General features: G+C 47.1%; 1 protein-coding gene and 1 long non-coding RNA gene across 7 annotated transcripts in view; one reads left to right on the top strand and one right to left on the bottom strand.

Moving 5' to 3' along the window:
- The window catches only part of AGAP2 (ArfGAP with GTPase domain, ankyrin repeat and PH domain 2), a 1,117,996-nt gene that overhangs the window by 981,605 nt on the left and 109,637 nt on the right, over positions 1–26,754 (top strand). The window lies entirely within an intron of this gene.
- Positions 1–26,754, bottom strand: part of LOC144829512 (uncharacterized) — a 354,617-nt gene that overhangs the window by 308,802 nt on the left and 19,061 nt on the right. For 4 of the 5 annotated variants that reach the window (XR_013610689.1, XR_013610691.1, XR_013610690.1 and 1 more), the window contains exon 4: positions 20,149–20,274. This is a non-coding gene — a long non-coding RNA (uncharacterized LOC144829512). Of the gene's footprint in view, positions 1–11,358; positions 11,570–20,148; positions 20,275–26,754 lie in introns of those variants that run through there. The other variant, XR_013610692.1, reaches the window with a different exon arrangement.

Here is a 26,754-nt window from a genome sequence, read left to right as displayed (position 1 = left end):
TCGGGTAGCAGGGGCTCGATGATGGTACAGGTAAGTGTATATGACTGATGTGTTCCTCCACTTTAGCTAGCCTCGCTTCAACAGCAGACATTTTTAACTGAATTGGTTCCAGAAGTGCTATCATCATGATTTCAAGTCTACTCCAGAAGTTCCTGACTTGCAAACTATCTGGAGATGCATCTGGCACATTGGAATTAAGGTCAATTGTGTTGACCTCACTATGCGCACTAGGGCTGTCTAGGGATTCCATAACCTTTCCATCTCTGCCCGGGTTTGCTCTGCTTCCGAGTAATCCTAGCCTTCCTTTTTTTAGACAGAGGCACTGCATTGCGGGCTATATTGGGAATAGTTTCTTGCCCTCTAGTGGTAACTGTAAGCCTAACCGGGCTAAGTTCTGATTCAGTGGATGACAAGGGCACAATATTCGCTGAGTGATCTTCTATAGCGTGCTGAATGGAACCAGGCCGGGAAGAAGATGCATCAGTATTAATCAACATGCAAGGTTCAGTAAGCACAGGTGTCATAGAAAGTCTAGTGGGAGGTGGAATTGACTCCAGCGACAACCTACTCACTGTGATTTTGATTTCGTTTATTAGCACTGATTCTGCCCTCTGTAGGAAGGTGTCCAAAGTCCCTGTGGCCCCCTGGCCATTGAATACCCTTCGCTTGCTCATTTGTACCCAAATTATGGACAAATATTGGTCTGGAATCTAAGTACCCAAACAAATCACAAGTTAAGTAGCACAGACCTCAAGTCCAAGAGCTTAAATGGATGGCCCAGCCCAGCCTCCTACGATAACAGCAGCAGTGGGCAGAGCAGTCCTGTCAAAGCGTCCACGCCGCGGTGATGTTTGGCGCGATTTAAGCGTGCTGGTGGCAACAAGCACCTCCCTCCAGAGGGTGCAGGGTATCCTGGAACTGGTAGTCCCCCCGGCAACAGCAGCAGTGGGCAGAGCAGTCCTGTCAGCATGTCCCGCGCCACAGTGATGTTTGGCGCGATTTAAGCGCGTTGGTGGCAAGAAGCACCTCCCTCCAGGGGGTGCAGGGTATCCTGGACTGGTAGTCCCTCCGGCTGCAGCAGCAGTGGGCAGAGCAGTCCTGGCAGCGCTTACCCAGAGTCTTTAGGTTATCCAATGTGAAAAGAGTTAATCATACAGTTTTTTCACCCCAGACCGACGGGCAGCTCCTTTCTGCTCTTTCTCCTTGTCTTCTCCCGTGCTGTCGGGGAAAAACCACCACGGAAGCTCGCTCGGGTTTGAATGCTTGCCTGTGCATTGCACCTGGTACAAAACTAAGCAGCTAGGCTAGTTTTAGGTTTAAAAGCAAGAGATTATGTCCCAAAGGCCCTTGCCTTGCTTCCAGGCAGTAAATGCAACATCTTTAAATCTCAGTGCCTGGTGCACAAAGCGGATCACTGTTCCAGTTTTGTTGTTCTGAAGAATTGCTTTCAGGGACATCAGCCTGGTCGCATTTTAGGATTGGGTTCTCAGTCCTTATTAAGGGTACTGTGTTTTCAGCACTCCTTACTTGTAAGTTAAGCCTTTTCTTCAGCTACAGCATCCAGTAGGAACAAACTACCAAGTCTCCTTAGGAGTGAGAGGAAGTTCAGGAAAGCCTTAAAAGCTTGCCTTTTTCCTCAGTGTTAAATCTACTGGCCAGATTTGAAATCTGCATATTTTTCTTCAGTACTGAGTCCACCGCAAGTTTGTGAGGTTTTTATTCTAGCGCCAAGATGCACTTATCAGGGTGATGGTTTGCTCTTTAATTATTATTGTAATAAAATAAATAAAATCTGTTTGGCATATATCTGTTCAGATGTTTTTTTTCTGCAGCTGCAAGCACAATTGCTACGGGAACCAAAAAGGTAAAACCAATATTTTGTGTCCTCCCCTAAACTTTTTCTCACCCTGCATGGAACTGTACAAAAATTGGCATAAACTACTAAAGACCTAAATTGGGTGCAGAGCCATCCATGGGGTACCACATTTATAGGCGAATCAACAAATAGATTTTCAATGCAAAGAGCGTTTGTACCATAGCTGCACAGTTTTGACTGCTACTGTGTAATATACATATACGTTACACAGGTGGGGAAACCACCAGTGTAGGTATGGTTAAGTCAGAGTTTCCAAAGGAAAGGCATTTTTTATTTTCTTAAAACTTTGGCGCAGTTTGGAAGATCTGCACTAAACATTCCAGGAACATTTTTACCCACTTGAAATATTGCAGTATTTAGTTGTCCCCTTTGTTCTCTATTCCCAGCGTTCTTGGGATCCTGGACAGATTTGGAAGGTACTTGGGGGCCCATATTAATTGGCACAAATCGGTGGCTTGCCAGCTGACCGAATGGGGCCCTCTAGCAGACTGAATATGCCCTTAACAGTGGATTTCTCGGACCTGGTGGTCTAAGTGACTAGGGATCCTGGGACTTCATGACGCACAATATGGGGCCAGTACTTGACGAGTACAGGAAAGACGTGGGTCACTGGTGTACACTCCTTATATCTCTGATGGGAAGACTGCCTTGCATGAAATGATTGTGCTTCCTAAGTTCCTCTACCTACTCCAAAACACACAGGGGCAAATTTACAAGGTCTGGTGCATCTCTGCAAATCAGCAGGGATGTGCCAGAATACTTGCGACCCGCAAAACCACCCGTGCGCCACCACTGGTGCGCCGCATTTATAATGCGGTGCGCCGTAGCGCATGGATGGGCAGATGCGTGTCGCATCCCCCCGGTGGAAATGCGGCACATTGTTGGAGTAGCGTCGCAAGCGCGATGCTGCTCCAGCAAGGCTCAGGGTGCCCTTTACCTAACATGCTGCGTCAATCCTTACGCCTGCTTCAAGCAGTTACAGCATTTTGACGCAGCATGGCCGTAAAAGTGACTCAGTGAAATCTTGTAGATTTCACTGCATCACTTTTACGAGGCGTACCTGCGAGGGAACGCCCACCCTGTGCTGGAATGCTCACATGAAACCTGAGGCAGGTTTCATGTGGCGCAGGGGTTTACAGCCTGACGCATCTCCTTAGATGCGTCACATTGTAAATACGGCGCAACATGGCGCATGATTGACGCCGCCGATGCGTCACAGAAGTGACGCAACGGCGGCGTAAATGTGTCGCAAGGGGCTTGTAAATCTGCCCCACAGTACGTAGTTCATGAGTAGTTTTTCAGGGTGGTATATACGCTGTAACAAGTCGCTGTTTGGGAGGGGGGCCCCCTCTATTGCGCTACAGTCACTGACCAGAAACCCCTTCCAATGGTGGGACACAGCTATTGGATATTAATGAATGGGCATTCACTTCCCTTGGGGAACCTCCTTATAGTCAGACAGACATCTAATGGCCTCATGTGAGTACCTGAGTAGACTGCATGGCAGCTGCAGACTGCCCGACATCCCTCACTGACTGACCTGGTCATTAAGAGGGCCCCCAAGAAAATGGGCTGGAAGGTTCAGCTAACCCTAGAGAACCCCATGTGATATTCTGATACCCTTCTGATCTCGGAAGGTAGGACTGTGGGACACAGTGGGACAAGATCGGGATTACAACAGTGGGCTACCTTTGGGGCACGCTCAGACTACTCTCCTTTGCTGAACTGCAGACCAGTACAACATGTCACTCACCTATCCAGCACTTCCACTTCATACAGGTCCAGCACACTCTCAAAGGATGCATGGAAACAGCCGCGGCCCGTGGAGGGAGTTGTGGAGGGAGTTGCGGTGGGGCGGAGAGGCGGGGCGGGGTGGGGGGTGCTAAAAACCGGCAAATGGATAATTGGAGGTAAGTAAACAATTGAATTAATAAAACGAATTTCGTAAGGTGCTTGCATCGCAAAATGCGATGCAGCGCGTGCTACGAAATTCGTTAAATTAATTAAATTGTTTACTTACCTCCAAATATCCATATGCCGGTTTATAGCACTCCCCCGCCCCGCATCTCTGGCCCACCGCAACTCCCTCCACGGGCCGCGGCTGCATGGAACTACTACAAAAGGTAGTGGATGAGACTCCATTGGAATGTTGCCTTCTGGCAGCCCCTCTATACACACATGCAGTCTCCCAGATATACCGGACACTGATCAGCAACTGCCAGCCAAGTCTGGCAGAACTGGAAGGCAGATGGGAATCGGACTTTGGCGTGCTGACAGACAAGGTCTGTGGGGAGGCATGTTAAGTTCCAAGAGAAGTGGCCCCTAGATCTGGGTGCCAGTTAGTACAACTAACAATTTTGCACCATGCCTACTACACTAGAACTAAATTACTCTGATTGGGGACAGATGCTTACTGGGTTGTGGCCAAAAGGGAACATTGTTGCACACCATCTGTGATTCCCCACAGTTGCAGCCTTTCTGTACACAAGTGGGTTGGTGCCTTTTGAGAGTCACAGGGGACTAGCTACACTAGGAATATGGGACGAGCAAACTCTACCAAAATATACCTTACTGTTTTGTAATCTCGGGCTCTTGGTGACCAAGAGAGGCATTGCCGACTGTGGGGATGTGGGGTGCGACCATCCGTCTCATAGTGGAGGTTAGACATTGACTGGTGTCTACAAGCCAAATGCACAGGCTACAAGGCCAGGGAATGCGCCCAAAAATTAGAGAAAATATGGGGCCCTTGGGTGGAATACAGAGAACTGGACTAGCGCTTTGGGCTAACCCAAAGTGTGTATGTTTTAATCATGTAACCTTTCTTTGACTTACCAGGGCTGTAATCTGCTGGTGTCATGATGTTGTAGGTATGGTATAGTGTTCACAAAAATAATACAAGGATTACACCCAAAAAAGTATACCCACTTTGATCCTTCATGGAAAATTTCCATGAGGAAGCCATATAGCTGGGTACAGAAAGGGATGGGGTTTGATTTGCTATTTTAGTTCCCATAGGACATTGTGATCAAAGAAACAGAAAAAAAAAGTGGAACAGAAGCACACAATACTTGGCAAAAAGTTAGAACTTTAATGAAGGATTGTTTTTTCTGTTGATTTGATGTAAATCCATTCAGTAGTTTATGAAATATTGGCGTTTAAAGAGAGGTTTGGGCATGAACGGCTGAATTTATGAAATTGTTTGAGCTATCGACAGCTAATGAGCTTTAGATCTCAAAATTAAAAAAATTAACATATTAGCCAAGGGAACATTTTTACATTTTGGATCCCTGGCTCGGAAGGGATCTAATTTGCTGCTGCAGCATTGAAAGAAAATGTTGTGGCACAAAAACTAAAAAGGCACTTGAGTTGGCAGACTGAGTGCATTGGATTATGCCAATGCACTCTATTTTGGAGCTCCGATGGGCACTATCAAAATTTTGCAGTCGGTCCAGAACTGCGCTGCTCGATTATTGGTCAAAATACCCAGACACAGCTCGGTTAAGCCTGCTCTGCGTGCACTACACTGGCTACCGATTCAGGAGAGGATAGGATTCAAGGCCATGTGTATGGTCCACAAATCCATCACTAACAACGGTCCTGATATTCTGTGCCCACTCTTGTGCCCATATCGACCCTCTAGAACCCTCAGGTCGGGTGAACTTAATCTTTTGACAGTCCCAAGGATCAAAAGATCCCGAATGGGGGGACGGCTGTTTTCTTTGCAAACTGCTAAATTTTGGAACAGTCTTCCTGAGAGCATCCGACTTCAACCGAACCATCTAATGTTTCGGAAACAACTAAAGACCTTCCATTTCCGATGAGTGGTGGTGACGTGCTCTGGGTCAAAGCGCTGGGATTCCTTAGGGTAGCCATGCGCTATACCAAGTGTATTATTCATTCATTCATTCAGTACACCCTGACCCCTAAGCCCATGTGGAGAGGTCCCACTGTGTTTAGAATTTAAGAAAAAAATATTTTTGTTGTGAGATCTGCAGATCCATCAGCTGCGTTTGCGGATCCCAGCGGGGCCCTCCAATTAGAGGATCCAAAACTAAGTAATAAAAAAAGAAGGGTCTGGCCATAGCACAGGCCATGTGCAGTGGGACTGACTGCAGAGGTGCTAGTATCGCTGCCCAGTAAACTCCAATAGGGTGCAGCTTCACAGTCTCAAAGGCCTAGAAAGCAGCTGCGCTAGTACTGTCCTTCCAGGACACTCGCACAGGGTGCAAGATTAATGTAGCCATGGGACCTGGCTGTGGAGACGCTAGAACAGCCCTCCCTGTAACCCGCCACTGGATGCAAGGTTCGTAGACTTAAGGCCGACTGCAGAAGTGTTAGTCCCACCTGGTTGGTAAAACACCACCAGATGCAAGCTTTACGGAGCCTAGCGCACTAGAATTGCCAGCCCAGTATACCACCACCAGGTGCGAGATTCACAGAGCAAAGGGGCTTGGTTGTGGAGGCGCTAGTAACTCCAGCCTGGTACAGTCCAACGGAAGCAAGCTTCATGGACTCAAGGGGTCCAACTGCAGAGGTGCCAATACCACCCATTGGTCCATCACCAATGAATGCAAGCTTCACGGACGTAAGGAGCCGAGTGCCAGGCGTGTCGTCCAGTACACCACCACCGGGTGCAGGTTTCATGCAGTGGCATAACGAAATTTTAGGGCCCCCCCTGAAAAATACATGGAGGGCCCCCCCCCCGTCGCCCGGCCCACCACCTACCACTTTGCCCCACTTTGGATGGATTGACAGATGGGCGGGTGGACGGTGGTACAGATGAATGGATGGATGTTGGTGGATGGATGGATGGACGGATGGATGGATGAGCAGAAGGAAGTACGGTATGATGGATGGATGTAGATGGATAGGTGGAGGGATGGATGGATAGGTGGAGGCATGGGTGGATAGGTGGATGACAGATGGGTGTGTGGTGGCTGGGCGGACTGATAGATGGATTAATGAACGAATGTGTGTGTGGCTAGGGATGGACGGATGGATTTGTGGCTGCAGATGGATGGAGGGGGGACTGAGGTACGGATGGATGGATGGATGAAAGGATGGGTGTGTGGCTGGGGATGGATGGATGGATGGATGGAAGGATGTATGGATGAAAGGATAGGTGTGTGACGGGATGGTTGCATGGGCGGATGGATGGATGGGTGCGAGGGTGGATGGATGGATGGATAGATGGACTGATGGGTGTGTGGCTGGGGGGAGGAGCGGACAGACAGATGGATAGATGAATGGATGAACGAATGTGTGTGTGGCTAGGGATGGACGGATGGATATGTGACTGGGGATGGATGGATGGATGGACGGATGGATGGACAGAGGTATGGCTGGATGGATGAAAGGATGGGTGTATGGCTGGGAATGGATGGCTGAATGGATGGATGGATGGATGCAGCAGCGGGGGATGCAGTTAAGCTCAGCAGGTGGGTGATGTTGACTGACTTTGGAATAGGATTTATTTTATTTACTCTATTCTATCGTCTATAGATCCCCCCTTCGGCGCTTAACTGCACTGGCCACTGCTGGATGGATGGATGAATGGATAGTTGAATGGATGGATGGATGGACGGGTGGATGGAATGATGGGTGTGTGACTGAGGATGGTGGATGATTGGTTGGGTGGATGGTTGGTTAGATGGATGGATATTTGGGTGAGTGGAATGGGTGGACTGGATTTGAAGGTTAGAATGCATATGACGTAGTAGGCAGAGGGAGGTGACAGGACACTAGGGCCAGCTGGGGGTCTGATTTCAGAAGTAGGCATGCAGCACTGGTGGCTGGGAGGCAAAGAGGTGCCAGTCACAGACCCTCCTCTCCCCAGGCCTGTAAGGGGTGCCACAGTAAGCAGACCCTTCCTTAAGCTTCTCTCTAGAGTCTCAACACCCTAAAGGGACCATGGGCCTTTGCCAGACTGTCCCCGACTCATCAGTGAGTGGGGGCCCCATGCTACCCAGACTCGGCCTGTGAATCTCTGCCCCTAAAGGCCTCTCCACAGCCTCTCTCCAGCTCTCCTATGAGCCGCCATTGTCCAGGTGAACAGCCCCCAGTGCCCGCAGTCAATGCCCCAATGTTTACAATCAGCCTCGACCAGTCCCCGGGCACCTGGCCCGACCTCGTAAACACACTTGCTTGCCGTGCCAGCACTCTAGTGCTCCTTGTTAGCCCTCCCAGAGAGCCCTTTAGGAACCCTCAAACCGCCTGTTATTCGTCAAGCATGCCCCTGACCTTGAATGTACCCAAGCCCGGTTCTAGCGGGAGGGCCAGGTGGGCCAGGCCCACCCAAGGTAGCCCCATGGCCCTCCCAAAGCCGATTTTCAAGCAGAAAAACATTTTTTGTTCTTTTTCGTTATGATTTATTTGGGCCAGCGGCCTCACCTTCTCATCCTAATTGTTTAATAAACATGATATGCACCAATGACATGGGCTGCTTGAAGTGCCTGGAGACATTCCTGAAGTCAGTGAGGATGAGGATGGCTGTTATCAATGAGCACATGTGAAAAGGTGGAAAGCCTGTGGCACCCCTACCAGATCAAAAGAGACACAAAAGCTCTCATCACACAGTATTTAAGAGATACTACAGGGCCACAATAATCTGATAGTATTTTGCCATCCCATGGTAAGTTATTGAAAATGTGGAATTAGTATTTATATCTTAGTGTGCTTTTGTGCTATTCTTAAAGTGCAGCACTATATACTGCAAATACCACACACATCCTTTGACTTTTCTGAAGTAAAGACTTTTGACAAGTTTCACTAATACAACACAGATACAGCATTGACTGGGGCAGTGCAAGTTCTTATTAAACGAAAAAAAACACTGGCGGCTGTCCTGTGGCAGCACTGCCTACTTTTAATTTCCAGCGGTACTCGCTGATGGCTGAGTCTAATATAATTACACCTCAATTATGGCACAAACACCACACATTGTGGCGAGCAACAGTGACTGAGTATTTGTTGTATTCTATATTTTTGTCATATGAATAGATACAAATGGAATATAGCACTGCTGTAGCCCCTCAGATCATAAAGAGATAAGATGCTCCTGTGGGCTAATGCACTTGCTTCAAAGATGTTCCTATAATCTGTGACTTAGTAAGTTAAAATCTTGTCAGCCTTTCATTACTTACACAAGAATGGGACAACTTGTATGTCTTTACAGCAGTATAAATATTCTGAGCTTCTCAGTGTCTCTGATCTGGGTAAACACAGACATTTATGCTTCAAATAAATCTGGTCTTTTGGGGCATATCAAAAGCTTGAACCCATAACGCACTAATGTTGTCGATTAACTAGCAGATGGGATGGTGTCTTTTCAACAGAAGTCCTGAAAACCCAGGTCAACAGTTTTCATACTTGTGGCTCTCTAGGGCAGGGAAGATTATCAACATTTATAGAATTTTGATGAGGAAACGGGATGAGGTGCAGGGATGAGAAATGGAGGAGGGTGATTAGAGGAGAATGTGAGGATAAAAAAGATGAAGGTAAGAAAAAATGATAAAACAAAAGAATGGTAAAGAAAGAGGTATGTGAAATAAGAGTAACTGAGTGAGTAGAAGGCAAGAGACCAGATTTAACAGATGTTGATTAGAGAAGAGTATGAGGGTGATGAATGTTAAACTAGAGAAGGTGATGAAGATGGTGTTTGAGTTGGATGAAGGAAGATGAAAAAGGACTCTGGGAAAGCAGAATATAGGAGCAGGAGAATGATGAGCAAATTGGGTGATGCAAGTAGAATGATGATTGGTAGGCATGTACTGGGAGAGGGTGATAAGATGGGAGTAGTAGGAGAGGAGTATGAAATGGTGAAGGTGGAAGATGAGTCTGGTGAAAGATAAAAATGATGAGAAAGGAAGGTGATCAGAGAGAAGGGTGGTGAGCAAATGATCATTGGGGGGAAATGGAGTGTTAAGAGGAGAGTGGTAGAACACAAGGAAGAGGAAGGTGATCAGAATGGGATATACTAGTGGGAGAAATTAGGAAAACAGGAAAGAGGAGGGGACAAGCTAATTACAATTAGAAGAGACAGTTCAGTTTTGAGGCATTCACATAAGATGTATGTTTTCTTGGGTTTCACCTAGAATGCATTCTGCTCAAAGAGCTGACAGTCAAATATTGTTTGAAAACCTAGCCACCAAATTGTAGGACCACTTGTCATTCTCAGAAGTTGTAATCTTTGCACAGTGGGAAGCTAGGGGTTCAAACAGACCTCTGTTTGAAGTTTGGTTGGTTCCGCTTAGGTTGGCAACTTTGATTGATCATCCAGTTGTTACTTCTCTTATTTGGAGTACATGTACCACAGTAGGCACTATTCAAAACTATAAAAAAGGTTGCATAGGCTATTACTTTTTCTTTAAAACATGTATGGCTTTCAAGTGTGTGTAGATGTTCTGCAGGCTCAGGAGCACACTATGTAAATAATTCAGGCCTTGTTGCTGCTGTCATTCCAAATGGTAAAGGCCACCAGTGAAGAACAGGAACAGGTGCAGGGCAGCAGGATTGCACACATCCATGCATCCACATAAGTACAGCCACTATCCCTCATGCAGCAGTAGGAAAGGCAAGACTGACAAAAGAGGGTGAAGTGGAGAGAGTCAAGGTTGAGATAGATAGAAAGAAGAATAGGTGAAGCAGAGAGAAGGGAGGGTTATAGGTAGAAGAGTGATGATGAATGGGAGGAGGGTGAGGCAGAGGGGGATAGTGAGAAAGAGAGAGGGAGGGTGACTGGTGAGGCAGAGACAGAGAGGAGGGTGAAGAAGAAAGAGTTGGGTGAGCTAGAGAGAAGAATGAAGTGGAGGCGCAATCAGACCACAGAGAGGTGGAGAGAGGGGAGAGTGAAGCAGAAAGAGCGGCGAGTGAGATGAGAGAAAGATGGGGGTGGGTCAAACAGAAAGGAAACCAAGGCAGGGAGAGAGAAGGGAGAGGTGAAGAAATAGGAGGGTGAGGCAGAGGAAGTGGAAGGTGAGATAAAAAGAAAAGAAAGGGGAAAAAAGAAAAGAAAAGAGGGGGAGGTGGATAGGTGAGCAGGGTGAAGTGGAAAGGAAGGAGGTTGAGGTGGAAAGAGAGATGGGTGAGGTGGGGAGAATGGATCATGTGGTAGAGAGAAAGAAGCCTGATGCAGAGAGAAGAGAAGAGATTAAGCACGTAGGCGAAACCCCAAAAAAGGCAGAACTAAAACTAGTGTACTTGCTCTCAGCAGTAGGTACAGTATGCAGCTCAAAATGTGTTAATGACTGAGAGAAGCACTCCTGTTTTATGTGTTTTGAAAAAACAATGATTGGATTGTTACACTGTTTAACATAAGCGTGCAACCGAGGTGACACGTTTGTCCTAACCGTGCCTGCACTGAAAAACGTATCTTAAGTGTGGGTCACACTTAACCTCTGTGCACTGTTGCTTGTTGTGGTTCAAAAAGAACACCACTTAATTTTAACAATTTATACAATTTATACGAAAATAATAATCAATCCTTTGCTTGTAAAGCTGTTCAAATTTACTTCAGAGAATCACCAAATTAACATTCATAAACATTTAACATCAGCGAAGGTTTTGTTTGAATCACAAAACATAGCTAGTACAATTTATGCGCTATCACAATTTCTAGACATCGATAACAGATGAATTCTTCTCTGTGCCCAATGCATTTCGAGCTCCGAGAGCTCTTCATCAGGGGCCAATGAGCTGGAATGAAAACGAACATTGTTTCAACTTTATGTTTACAGAAATGTCAAGGGCTCTACAGGTACTCAGCAACATACAATTTAAATGGGGAATGTGAAAATAAGATGGAACTCAAAGCGAACGAAAGGACCCTGCCACCCACCACTATGTGTAAATCATGCCTCTAATACTCACTCAAAATAGAACGACAAAACGTTCGGAGTCCTGCAACAAAAGCATGAACGCGAATCAGTCATGCAAAGATATAACAACGGTGACTGTGAAGATAGTGGAAGCCTGACCACCATCTTACCTTAAAGTCAGCTACGGATTACTCTGTACGGAAAAACCTTCTGCCAAGTCTTTGTGATGCGCTCGAATCATCCGCTATTCAAGGTACTGGCAACAAATAAAACAACCTTACTACCTTGAATGTTGAAAACACACTAGTAACTCAGAATCGACTGATGTCTCAAGCCTTACCTCTAGGGAGTAAACACTTCACTTCAACAACTCGCCCTCGCGCTGCTCGTTCCACTCTCTGAACGTTATCATCCTCAGACGCGAATATCGCGATCTCCCTCATTTGCTTCAATTCTCCAAAACTGAAAACGGACTGCATAGATCACTCCGTAACTTAGACAAAAGATAATACCTGTATCTCTTTTTAATATGTGCTCGAGCCAATGCGACTCATTACCTACACTGCCACTCATCTGCACAACTAACGCAGGCTCTCAGAATCACTGTAAACAAACTCACATAAAAAGTGTGCTCGGGTAAAACGGGCGCCATCTTAGAAACTGAATCTGTGGTGAACAGGTGAAGAGGTTATAAAAAACAGAGAAAGGTGCAAAGAAAATGCTGCATAGACAAAGTACAGTAAGATGAATAAAGGAAAAAATAAACTGGGATTTCAAAAAATTACTCAGCATATCATAGTGACCAAACTTGATCATAATAATACAGTACAAACGGCAACCTTATTAGCAGTTCCAAAGAGAAAAGGTCATAAAAAACACGTAAGATCTATTTTTTCATTCAGACCAATTGGCTCTTGTGTTTTAAGGGTTCTTATCCAGTGTATCTCTCTCTGGAGGAGGGATCTGGTAAGATCAACCCCCTCGTGAATTTTAACAATTTCCAGTATGGAAAACCTGAATTGGGAAATGTTATGGTTATTGTCTGACCAGTGTTTAGCTAGATTACTTTTGAAGTTTTTATTCCTGATCGTACTTTTATGTTCAGAAATTCTAGTTTTTAATTTCCTTTCTGTTTTACCTGTGTATAGTTTCCCACAGGGACATTTTATGTAATAGATCAGATTTTTAGAATTACAGTCACCATCATAATGTAGACTGATTTCTCGTCCTGTTTGAGGATGGTGTAACACTTTGCCTTCAATAACATTTGAACAATGTACACAATTGTGACATTTTTTCATTCCTCTTTGGTTAACTTCTGCCTGTCTTGTGGGTGTGAATAATAACTCCTTTATGTTTTTAGATCTTGTGAAAGCAAAAATTGGCTTATTTTAAAAAATACCATTGAAGTCAGTTTCATTTCGTAGTAGTTCCCAATGTCTTTTAACTATGTTCTTAATTTTCTGAGACGAAGTAGAACATTTAGAGACAAAGACATGTCTTTCACTCAGTTTTTTTGGTTTGTATGCAGCTCAGCCTCCCTTCAAAGCCCCTCCAGCATGCCTGATCCCAACTCACTGATCACTGGGAAATGTTATGCAACTCCATTCATCTTCACGGCCCATCCACGCTTTCTCTTGGCCCTCCCAGATCCTGAATCCTGGAGCCGGGCCTGAATGTACTCCTCCGGGGCAACTCCTAGTGCCTAGAGTCAGCAGCCCCCCTGTGCCCACTACAAGCCATGTCGCTTGCCCGTAACCACCCGCTCTTGTATGCCCCCACCCCCAGCCCCAAGGCCGTGAACACCCTACTGTGCCCTCGGCAGAACCATCACCCCAAATTGCCATCGGCGGCCACCCCTCACCCACGCAGGCAACACTCTGCCATGAAGAGCACACGGCGAGCTGCTGGCAGAGCAGCTCTGCTCAACAGTGCTTGCTCTCGCTGGGTGAGGGGGGCCCCTGGAGCACGGGCCCCCCCGCCACCCCCTCACTCCCCAATGCAGGGACTGTAGGGGCCTGTGTTACGCCCCTGGTCCACAAACAAACATTGAATCTTACTGTAGTCGTCCTTCCAGGCCTTCTGCAAGAGTCCATCACCCACTCCTGCAATTAAAAAACCCTGGCCTGGCTTCCTGTAGAATCAGTGGTTTCCTAAAATGTAACAATAAAGGGTTACTTACATTTCTTCAGAGCAGTGTCACCTTATCGCACTGTCTCTGCACAAAGAACAGAGCATGCTGGTGTCTGCTGAATATCAGGACAAGCAATGTGCATGGCTGAGGGGTCCCGGGGCCTCCTGCACCTGGGGTGGGGGGGTAAGCCCCTTTGCGTGCACACACAAGAGTTCGATCACCTGTCTCTCCCTCTCAGCATTGCTTCTTCCTTTGAACGTCCTTTTGACCTTCTCCTGATGACTGCTCTGTCCTGTTTCTTTTTGCACTCCAGCACTCTGATTTCCAGATAAATCCTGGTGTGCCTTCCCTTCCAGGCCTCTGTACACAAGCAAGAAACAAAAGCTATACATTGTAACTGTTTCTTTTTTGTGTGCAAGATCTTCAGAAAACTGCTTCTTGCCCAAAGAAAGTCTGAAGCTGGTTAGAACTGGTGTGCATTGCTCAGGCCTGTGCTTCAGCACTCTCTTCACTGTGGGGGCCCCTTCAAGTGTAGGGAAGCCTGGAGCCGAAAATGTTCTCCAGGCCAAGTCAGCTCTGTGCTGCCTCATAGGGCAGTGCCCTCTCTGGGGCCCCCACCCCCATCCTTGTCCCGGGCCTGCTCGTGGCTCTGACTGAAGAGGAACAATGTTGATACTTTGTTTCTCTCCAGCCCACAGTGTGTGCAGCTTGCTTTACAGGCTGCTTTAGGGAGAGAGAGTCACAGTTCTCTACCCAGTTCTCTACAAGAGCTAAGGGGGCCCCTTTAACTTACTGAAGACTGCCCCCCCCCCACCACGGGGCCTGCGGGGGTGTTTGTTACCCCTGCTTCCATCATGTGTGTCCTCTGTCTTCAATCACAGGCCTGTCTTCTCCTCAAGCTCCTTTCCTCATTGGTTTCACTTCCTCTTCTCTTGCTCTTCTTGCCTCCCCCCCCATCTGTCTCCACTCCTTCGCCGTTTGTCCTACCCCTGCTTGTGTGCCTCTTCTCTTCAGCGGCCCAGGCCTGGACTGGAGACCACTGATTTATTAAGAGGCCGGGGCCCAGGCGTGAGCACCTTAAGTAATGAAAGAAGATGATGTGGAGTGCCTTGCGCGCACCGCGCACCACCATTTAATGAATGAGGAGGCCCCGTGCGCACCATTTAGGCTTGCTGGCTCTGCTCAGACTGAGGGGCCCTTGGAGCGCCCCCCCCCCCGCACTGCGGAGGCTGCGGGGGCCTATGTTACGCCCCTGGTTTCACGGACTCAAAGTGCTGGCTGCGGAGGTGTTAGAACAAGCCCACCCGGTACACCAACCCTGGTTGAAAGCTTCACAGATTCATGAGTTCAGTCTATGAAAGGGGTAATACTGCCTTCTTGGTACACTATGGGTAAATGTTTTATGGACTCAAGGGGCTCTGTTTTGGTGATGAAAGTACCAACCACCCAATACACTACAAAGGATGCAAGCTTCATGGACTCAAGGGGACCAGGTTCAGAGGGGCTTGTATCACCAGCCAGGTATGGCACCACCAGGTGCAAGCTTCACTGAGTCTAGCCACCTGAATGCAAAGGCATTAGTACTGGCCCACCAGTACACCCACCACCAGGTGCAAGCTTCTTGAATTCAAGCTGCAGAGATGGCAGTACTGCCCACCCAGTACACCACCACCAGGAACATGCTTGAAAGACTCGAGACGCTCGGCTGTAGAGGAGCTAGTACCGCCTGCCCTGTACACCACCAAGCTTCATAGACCCAAGGGGCAATGCTGCAAAGGCACTAATATCACCCACCTGGTATACCGTGAATGGTTACAAGCTTAATGGACTCACAGGTCCTGGCTGTGCAGGGGGTAGTACTACCTGATCTGTACACATCAGATGCAAGTTTGAGTGACTCCAGGGGACTGGCAGTGGATTCGCTAGTACCTTCTAACTGGTGCACCGCCACCCAATGCAAGCTTCAGGAGCCCAAGGCACCTGGCTATAGAGGTGATAGTACCACCAGCCACCACTGGTTCAACAGATTCAAAGGGCTTTGCTGCGGAAGTGCTTGTACTGCCTGCAGAGGCACTAGTACTGCCACAGGAAACACCATTATCAGGTGCAAGCTCCATGGACACTAGGGGCTCGGCTGTGCAGAGGCTAGGACAGCCCAATTCGTACATCATGGATGCAAGCTACAAGGACTCTAGAGGGCCGGGTGCAAGCTTCACAGTCAAAGGGCCCTGCAGCAGTGGCACTAGTACTGTCAATATGATTCAACACTCAGGGTGCAAACTTCACGTTGTGAGAAGTTAGCCTGGTATATGCTGTCCACTAATTAAAGTGGGTACCTTGCACCAGTCCAAACGACCCTTATTGATGATTAGGTAAAAGAAAACCTTGAAAGAAAGCTATCCTAGTGGTAGCTGTGGAGAGCAGCCTTCAGGTTAAGTCTAGAAGGAATGTAAAGCAGCTTGTTTTACCAGATTAGAAACTCCTGAATAACCAAATGAAAGGAGAACCACACAAGAGATATATAAAATATATGTATTTATTACTAAACACTCCCTACTAACCTCTATATGAGATTAGAGCACAAGGTCAAAATTATTAATCAATAGAACAATAAATAGCACAATACACAGCGGGCTCCAGGGGGAGACCGAACCATATACTAAGAAAGTGGTATAACAACCACGACTTGACTAGACACAGTGCCTAGAGCACTTAGAATCGCTGGGACCCCAAGGAACCACCCAAGGTAGTGACACAGGGGACCCACGGAGGACGGGTGCAGTGTGAGAACACAGACGAGAGCTCTGTACAACTCTATGGGAAAGCCGCGGTTGGAAAAGTACAGTTTATGGACACTTCGGAGAGGACTTCAAGCAAACCCTTAGGAACATAGAAGGTTCTAAGGCCAGCGCCCTTGTGAGTACTGGAGTACCTGTGTTACCTATCCCAGAGGAGCCAGGTGCATGGGTGTCAAATGATGTCGGAAACCTTTGTCGTTTTCAATGGCGTCCCTCAAAGAAGTGCTGTTGCCGAGAAGATGAAAAGTGTCCGGTGGAATCCAAACCTGGATCCAAGGTGAGAAGAACCTGGAAGCAGAGGGGACAGAGTCTGAGACACTTCAGGGTGACCAGGGGCTCGTTAAACGAATGCCCACCGATGTCGGCTGCTTCAGGTGTGATGACGGGACGCTTGACTCTTCAGCCACGGGGACCAGGAGATGTCGACGACAACCAAAGCCCGGAGGTGAGCTGTCCCATGAAGGATGTAGAGTGCTGAGGGGTCAGTGTCCGGATTGAACACCAACAAGCCTTGACAAATGCAACCCACACAGGCAGAGGAAACCAGTCCCGGTGTGGACCAGCAAGGTCCAGGAGACTCTCCAAGCTATTGGGAGTCAGGCCACATCTGGAGCAACCAGGGAAGACCAAGAGAAATCAGAGTTATCTTCACAGGGACCCACAGGCCAACGGACCAGGGATCGCAAAGGGACCTCGAGCTGAATCACAAAATACCAGCCCACAGAACACTCGTGGAGTGTAGGCTGGAAATATTCAGTGCAATTACTGCTCGGGTCAGGACTACAAGTAGCCCTAAAGCAATTCCTCAGGGATCGCTGAAAAGCATATGCTGCTGCAAAGTACACGGTGTCCAGGGGTTCGGGTTGCACGGTCCCCACGAGGGATACTGGTCTCAGAATTGCTTAGAGGGCAGATCGACCTCAGGGACGCTCAGGAACCCACCTCCAGTGTTGCACAAATCTTCTGAGTCTTCAGGAGCTCGGGAGATGCAAACCAATCAGATGCGTTAAAGGTGCCTGCCTCGTAGGGGAGTAACTCCTTTATTCTAAGGGAGATTCTTCAGTCATCCAGCGTAGTGTAGATCCTTGAAGTACTTGGTTTCTGCTTGCAGAGTTTAGTCAAGGTAAAATCTAACGTCCTGTTTATTGCAAAAAACGATAAATAAAGGTTTAAAAAAAAATCTAACGTCCTGTAGTCAGGGCTTCCTACTTTATACCAAAGGAAGGGTTGGGACAAACTCTGGACACCCACCCATGGGAGGGTCAGGACAGAGGGGTAGTTACACTCATGTCCTTTGTCCAGTTTCGTGCCAGAGCAGGAGCAAATGGTTCCTGCAACCGGTTTGAACTGGATTATGCACAGGGACATCAAATGTGCACCCAGTGCAGACTGTCAGGCACTCCCAGAGGGCACCCACCTAGCCCCAATACACTAAATCCTGTCTGGGAGGTGGTCACATCTCCCTGTGACAGGAAACCTATCCTCCAGCCTCCCCTGCTCGAGCTCAGCTCAGCAGCAGGAGGGCAGACACGTGCCTGTGGCTGGTAGCATCCATTTTGTGATGCCCAGGTCGAGAAAGCTTGTGCTCAGTAGCCCGGTGACCCACAGTAGTGGATCTAAAAGGGAGGAATCCTACCTCCCACACCAGTTACTGGTGTGGAGGTATGATTCCAAGGTGTTTGACACCAAACACAACATGTTTATAAGCAGCTGTTTTAAAGTTAGCATTTACCGCAAGGTTATAATGCACTTAAATATATATGGTTGGCTGCATCACAAACAACCCCGGAAAATAGGTTTTGAAGGCTGCAGAGGGGCTCTGCTCATGCTGGAGCACCCTCTCACATAAAACTCAGTACCCTGCCTTCAGGGTTGATAAGGTCTGCCATAGGGGTGACTGATAGGTTTATATGTGCAGTGATTTAGAATAGATCTAGTGAACCTATATCTAAGTAAGGGGTGCATGCACCACCTTACACAGGCTGCAGCAGACCTGTGGTATGAGTTTGAATGGTCTCTCAGGGGTGGCACAATACATGCTGCAGCCCCGGAGAGGCCTCTAGGGTACCTATGCCCTGGGTACATAGTGTACCATATACTAGGGACTGATAAGGATACCCCAGTATCCAATCTGGAGTGTACCTAAAGTACATGCAATCAATTTAGAGGAGAAAGATGCTAGGCTGGGGTTCTGGATAGCAGGATCCCAGCCAGACTAAGTCGAAAACAGTGATACATCAGCAAAAAGTGGGGGTAACTATAAGAAGCAGATCCTACTCTCCTACACACGTCTCAAAGGACCCAGCTGCGGAGTAGCTAATATCACCCATTCAATATACCACAGCATGGTTGAAGTTTGACGTACTAAAGAAACGTTCCAACGGGGTAGTATAGTACCACTTGCCCATACCTTACCACAGGATGCAATCTTCAAGTCTCAATGGGATCAACTGCAGAGGGTCTGGCATACCACCACCGGTTGGAAGTTTCATGGCCCCAGGGTTCTGCATATGGAGGGACTAGTACTTACAGCTGGTTCACCACTAGTGGCTGTGGGTGTCACATACTCCATGGGCCTCGCTGTGGAGGCCTAGTAGCACCTGCTCAGCACACTGACATTGGCTGCAGCTTCATAAACTCAAGAGGCCTGGCTACAGTTGTTACTCCTGCCTGTTAGCCATAATTTACAGGGACTACTTTAGCTCCATGTTTAAACCCGCCTCCACACCAGATTGAGAGCCATTGACGTTCAACATAGAAATCACCAAAACACAATCGTTTCAGGGGCTCCTACTTTATCGTTTCCTAGGTTGCAGGAAGACCTTTGTCCTCACGCTAAGCTTGCTTCTAGAAGCCAGCTTGCTTACAGATAATGTCACTATACTAGGAGATTTCGACTATCACCAGGAAATCACAGATGATAAAGACACAGAGGAACTTAACAACACACTTACTTTCTTTGTTTTATCCCAGTTTATAGATGGCCCTAAGAACAAGGCTGGACACATGCTCGATGGGCTTTTCTGAAACAATCCTCTATAGCCATGTTGGAACGTCAACCATTGGGGAAACATCGGTTACATCGCAGTGTTCACACCGCAATACCTTTACAACATGGGGCATTACAACGCAAGTCATTACAACGCAAGTCATTACAATGACTTGCTCTGAATTGCGCTCTAAGCTAAGGAATAGTATGATTTACTATTCCAACACCTTCCCTACTGTAACGTAGTCTGGAGTTGGAATAGTAAATCATACTATTCCTAAGTTCAGGGCCCTCCAGCACAAGTTTTTGTAACGACTTGCCTTGTAATGCCTGCATTGTAAAGGTATCGCGGTGTGAACACTGTGATGTAACATCGTATATTCCAACCTTTGACATGGACTGACCATCAAGCAGTCTTATTTGAGATCACAGTACAACCCGTTCCCAAACCGGGACAAAATTCCAACACAATAGTAAAATATCATCCCTGGAATAAAATGAATGCCCAAGCATTAAATCAAATGCTCCACAGTTACCGCTTATGAGGAGTGGTTATCATCAGCCATAGACCAGGCAGCCCGATTGAGGAGGACCATCCACAGAAAAAGGGAAAAACACTCCGCACCCTGGTTTTGGGAAGAGCTCAGATTGCTGAGGCAAACCTGTGGAGACAAGAACGTAAGTGGAGGAAGGCGTACTGTGATACAGAATAAACTAAATATAAAAGGCTGATTATTAGTCAATACAAATCACTAATGTTTAAAGAAAAATCCACATACTTTATTAAAACTATTGAATCAGCCAAAAACGTAACCAATGAATCATTCAGAGCAATTATTAAGCTTGTAACAATTCCAGGAAATAAGAAAACTGATAGTGGCCAAAGCTTCTGTAACACATTAGCGAAATTCTTCAAAGAAAAAGTGGAGCAGATCTACTATAAGTTTGAGCACAATCATAACGACAATCAGACACCCTATGCCCAGCTTTCTAAGGACAATGAAAAAGCCACTTCATCAGAGTTCTCTTCAATGAATACTTCGCAGGTACTGTCTCTAATTCACAGTGCTAAATCAGGCTCTCCTCTGCCCTCCTGATACAATCAATTTAGCTGCAGGTACCATTTCATCACAGCTAACTGACATTTTTAACATCATGTTTAAATCAGGCTACTTTCCCAATAATAGAAGAGGACTTCTATCCTGCTTTTGTTCAACAAAAATCTAATTTAAGCCCTTCTGATCTGGGCAATTTTTGACCCATCTCTCGGTGCCACCCAGTCAAATTAATAGAAAAGGAAATTAATAGACAAATTGCACAGTTCATAAACAGCAATGAGTCACTGAACGTTTCACTATATGGTTTCAGATCGGATCATAGCACCGAGTCAGCCTTATTAATAACTACCAAGGAACTTAGGATGGTCATAGATAAAGGTGGAAAGGCCGTTCTGATTTTGCATGACCTATCGGCCGCTTTTGACACGGTCAACCATTATATGTTGGCTGACCGGCTGCAGGACATAGCATCAAAGGACCTGCACTTGGTCTTCTAAAATCTTTCCTAGCAGAGCGGACATAGGCATTTGGGTAAGATCCATTTGAGTCAGACGACTTTTCTCTTCCCTGGGGCTTACGCTGGGCTCTTCCATCAGCCCAACGCTATTCAACATTTATGTTATGTCTCCTGCACCATCGATTATCTCATATGGTTTTGTCCTTATATCCTATGAGGCTGATACACAGTAGCGTCGGTGGCAGCCACTGACACAGGCATAGGAGAAAGATTTAGAGGCTGCATGCTAGAAATCAGCAGTTGGATGGATACAAACTGTCTACAGCTCAAATCATCCAAAACTGAGTTGTCCTGTTTGGGAATCAACCCGCATTTTGGGCACCATCCTGGTGGTCAGAGGAACTTGGCTCCCTCCCTGTCCCAGTCAATAAGGCCAAAGATTTAGGAGACGTGATGAACAATAAACTCACCTTTAAAGAACAGGTGAACTCAGTGGTGTCTTCAGCATTTTACAACTTAAGAACCATCAAGAAAATCCTCCTTTATTTAACTGAAGAAACCAAAAGGAGGGTAGTCACAGCTCCAGCATGAGCAACAAGCACTGGCATAGCCAATAGGTCTTGCCTTTGGGACTTAGTAAGTAAAAAAAAAAAATGAAGTATAAGACTTCACGTTTACATTTACTTCGTATTTAGGATGCAGTAAATGTAAACGTGAAGTCTAACACTTCATTTTATTTTTTTTACTTACAAGGTCCCAAAGGCGAGACCTATTGGCTATGCCAATGCTTGTCTTACTTGCCAGTGCAGCACGTATTTGTAGGGATGGGACTGCTGAAGGTGTCTGGGTCTTTTAAGTGATTTCCTGACTCTTCTGGTTAGGGCCTCAGTTGTACCGTGTGTGGATAGAGCTGTGTGAGCCACTAAAGGCTTGTGTCAGGCTTGAGCCAGACGTCCAGCACAAGAGGTTTACAAGTACTCTCGAACCAAGCTTTCTTGGGCGATAGCGTTTAAAAAAAGCTTTCTAGAGGCTTCTGCTTGCGACCCATGCTCTCACTTCTTGCACCAATCCCCCCTCCCCCACCCACTCCATTCCTGCCTGTACATCAGGGAAGATGCGTGGCTCCATAGGTTTGGGATTTTTCATGTTTGTTTACTTCTTATGGGATAGAGCAGTTCATATGGACTGATCATTAAGCTCCAATAGAGCATATGAAAGTCCTCAGAAAGAGACCTTATAAAAGTGGTTTTCAAATCGTTTCAACACAAAAAGGTTCTACTTTTACAATTGCTTCCCAAATTGGGGGTTTCACAGATAAGGGCATTCAGGGAACGCGTAAGAAATTCTGCTTTCTCTGAAATTATGTTCTCCATATTGTTACCTGTAACTATTTTTAGAAGAAGGACCTAGGATTATATTACGGTGCTACTTTTTCTGTCTGGTATAGGGCAGTGGGCCTTTTTACACGTCTATGGTGAGGACTCCTTGGGAAAGAGGACTTAATAACAACATCTGTCTCTCCTGTTACAAGGATGAATGACATCCACTAAAGTGCAGTAGACTTTGGCACCTCTACACCACCATCAAAATCATGTGTGATAGGATGGTCAGGTCATGTAATTCTGCCACCTTACAACACCTCAGGCATTCTTTCAGCAGGAACCCACAATTTTTGCAAAGGGCCCTTTAAAACCCTCTTCCTGGGAGCATTCAAAAAGGTGTAAAGCATGACTAGAAGAGACACTCTAAGAGTGAGAGGTATTAGGAGAGTGACAGAAAGCAAGGGGGTAATAAAGATAGACAAAGCACGTGTATGTGGTGTGCATGAGTGTGAATGGTGTGAGCCTGTAAAAGAATCCATGGCTAGTGCAGTTGTGTATGTTTGCCTGTGTGAGTGTTCGAGTGCATGCTCGCATTTCTGGTCTTTGCACAAAGGGTTTGTAGGGGAAAAGATGTGTGTGTGCATGAGTATATGCAACCGTCAAGGTCCACTTTCAATATAACACTACATTGGTCTGCTAATCCTATTTTTAAATGCTCCCCATTTAGGGAGAGACAGCTTTTGAAGTGCATAACAGTAAAATGATTAATCCAGGATCACACAGTTTGTGCACCTGGGAAAGCCAACAATAAAATACTGGTCTCCGGGTCCCATACCTGTAAAACAAGTCACTAGATCGCATCAGTGAGTTCAGTGCTCACATAGGTTTGCCACACAAAGGTGATATAGAGGCTATATTCAACAATTCCACTCTATACTGCAGGGGCAGATGCTACACAACAGTGGCACCAGCAGTGTAATCGAAGGTCTTCAGTGCCAGCAGTTCTCTTTCACAGAGGTTTGAGGGTTCCTAGGGCATTGCATGAATAGCTTGTCCAGTTCAGATTTTTTCTGTTTAATCTGGGGTCTGTAGGCCTGTTTATCCCATTATGGAAACAGTACTGCAAGTCCCAGAATGCAATGAATAAACCTGGAATGGATGACCTAATCTTGTATGGGCATGAGAAACTTGAAAGCTCTGCCCTGAGTAGCCACAAACAAAGGGCTTGGATAAGCCTTTATACCACACCCTCCATGAAGATGACAATACTTTGGCAGAATGAAACATTCTACTGAGTGACCATCAGTTTTAGTGGCTCCAGATAAAAATATAGACTAGCCCTGCTACAGCCCTGAGAGGAGGAGAGTTAAAGGATGGATGGATGGAAAGAGAGAGGTTGCAAGAGGAGACAAAAAGAGTGGGGCTGGTTTGAGCATTTTCCCAGGACTGCTTTTGGTTCCCCTGTGGGCCAATCTGACAAAGGTCACATGCTATACACCCTTCTTGTCTTACAGCCCTGTTTTTAATGTATCTGCAGGCTTACCTGTGTAGGATTGTATGTCACTGCCTAGATTTAACTTTCTTTGCTTCGGTTTTACTATTATTGACCAGTGGCGGAGGCGGGCGTGTGGAGAGAGGGAAGGTTTGGAGTCCCTTGGCAAGTGTGCGCCGGTTTTGAAAGGCAGCTGGCACATGCTGCCTCGCTGTGTTCCTATTTGTGGGCCTCGTCCTGCCTGTACGTGTGGCTGTGGTTTCCTGATTTCAGACGTGTCAGCCGCAGCACCGAGCGCGCTCTCCCAGGCTGCGGCCGGCCCTCGGAACAGCGCGACTCTCTCACACAGGGATGTTAACAGAAGCAGAGCAACTTAAAAATACATCACAAAAGTATGCCACGGGGTGGATGCGGTGGTCCGAGCCAGAGCAAATATAGGCCTTCTTTGTGTTGCCATGAGCCAGTGCCCAGTGTGCGCTGCTGGAGCTGCGCTCTCAGAGCGGGAGGAAGGCTTAAGTATCACAGTGCTCACAGACGCTGTCACCCTGCATCTAATGGAAGGGATTGAGCCAATTTCCTTGCGGGCATGAGCACTGAGAAAGCTGAGCAACTTAAAAATACATTGCAAAAGTATGCCACAGGGTGGATGCGGTGGTTCGAGCCAGAGCAAATACAGGCCTTCTGTGTGCTTTCTCGAGCCGGTGCCAGGGCGCGCACTGCTGGAGCTGCACTCTCAGAGCGGGAGGAAGGCTTAAGTATCACAGGGCTCGCAGACGCTGTCACCCTGCATCTAAAGGAAGGGATCGAGCCAATTTTCTTGCAGGCATGAGCGCTGAAATGGTGGAATCACGTTTACGCCAAGAGCACACAAAGCGTTTCCCTTGCGGTAGCATGCCAGAGGCACCATGTGTTTGGAAGTTAATTACAAACATATGGTGTCAAGTTCGTTCCTGCAAGGGAATCTCCAAACATGCACGCATTGCCATTGAAGGAAATCGAACGTGTGCATGCATGCGCTGCATAGGCGAGACCTAAAAACTGACTACGGTAATGGTCTCTACCTAAATATACAAAAACTACATTTGCATAAATTGCAAATGCTGCAAAACACAGTGGCTAGGCTTCTTATGAAAATTCCCAAATGTAAGTCAGCCTCTCAGATGATCAAACAGCAGACCAAATTCAAGGCTCTCTGCATTGCTTTCAGGACCTTGAATGGCAGTGGCGCTGCTTTCTTGAAACATAGTTTCAAGAAATATGAGCCACCCAGACACCTGCTGTCAGTGGGAGCAAATAATTTGGTTATTTCCAGGGTCTATAAGACAAACTGGGGAGGCTAAAGCTTTGTATGGGGCGCAGCAAAAAGTTTGAATGAACTATCCCTGTGTATCCGAGCCTTGCCTAGACTCCTGGCACTCAGAAAGGCACTAAAAATGTGTCTCTTTGCCTAACCTTGCATCCAGCTCCCAGTCCTTATCCTGCAGATAGAGCTTGTGCCTTGACGCTTCGGGCATTTTCGTGATTAAGATATCTAGTTAACATAGCATAACCTGTCGGTTCAACACTAAGGTGCCCAGCTGTGAGAAGCTAGACTGTCTATCTGGTACATTACCACCAAGGGCCAGCTCATGTTCTCAAGGAGCTTGGCTGTGGATGCCATTTCACTGCCCACCCAGTACTCCACCACTGGGTACAAGCTTCACAGGCTCAAGGAACTTACATGCAGAGGCACTAGGATTGCTGCTTGCTACACCAGCAGACACAAACTTCACAGACTCAAGGATCTCGGCTGCCAAGACACTAGTACCACCCGCCCAGTACACCACCACCAGGTGCAAGATTGATCGACCCAAGGTTCCCAGCTAAGGAGCACTAGTACCTCCTGCTCAGTGCACCACCAATGAGTGAAAGCATCACGGACTCATTGGGCTTGGCTGTGACAGTACTAGTACCACCAATTAGCTAAATTATCAATGGGCGCACGTTTTAGACTCAAGGGACTCAGTTGTGGAGATACCAGGACCAACCGCCAGGTACACGACCACCAGGTGCATGCCTGACAGAGGCGCTAGTACTGCCCACCCTGTACATCATCAGTGAGGGCAAGCTTCATGTCTCAAGGGATGTGGCTGTGGAGGCACTAGCACTGCCGTCCAGTATTTCACCCCTGGTGGAAGATTCATGGACTCCAGGGTCCTGGTTGTGGAGGGGATAGTACTTCCGTCTGGGACACCACCATCAGGTGCAAGATTTACAGACTCTAGTGGCCCTCTGTGCAGGTGCTAGATCTCCTGCTGGTACTCAACAAAGGGGTACAAGCTTCACTGACTCAAGGTGCCTGGCTGTGAATCTCCATGGACTCAAGGGGCCAAGCTTCAGAGGGCCCAGCACCTGCTCTTGAAACCAGGGGTGCAGGCATTACAGATGCAAGAGGCCCATCTGCAAAAGGGCTTGTATCGCCCACCTAGTACACCACCACACGGTACAAAATTGACGGACTGAAGATGCCAGGGTGTAAAGAGGCTAGTTGGGGCCACTAGGTCCACCACAATTGTGTGCAATCTTTTCAGACTACAGCAGGCCATTTGCAGAGGCCCTAGTACCACCCACCCAGTATACTATAACCAAGTGTAACCTTCATGTACTCAAGGAACCTGGCTGCGGAGGCACTAGTACAGCTGCCCATAAGCCCATCGCCAGGTGCAATATTTACTGACTCAATGCAGAGCGACTAGCAGCACCTGGAAACCAGGAGTGCAGGCATCACAGACTCAAGGGGCCTAGCTCCAAAGGGGCAAGTATCACCCACCCAG

Source organism: Lissotriton helveticus, chromosome 1_1 (genome assembly GCF_964261635.1).
Source record: "Lissotriton helveticus chromosome 1_1, aLisHel1.1, whole genome shotgun sequence".
NCBI classification, from domain to species: domain Eukaryota; kingdom Metazoa; phylum Chordata; class Amphibia; order Caudata; family Salamandridae; genus Lissotriton; species Lissotriton helveticus.
This window is presented reverse-complemented; position numbering and strand designations above follow the sequence as displayed.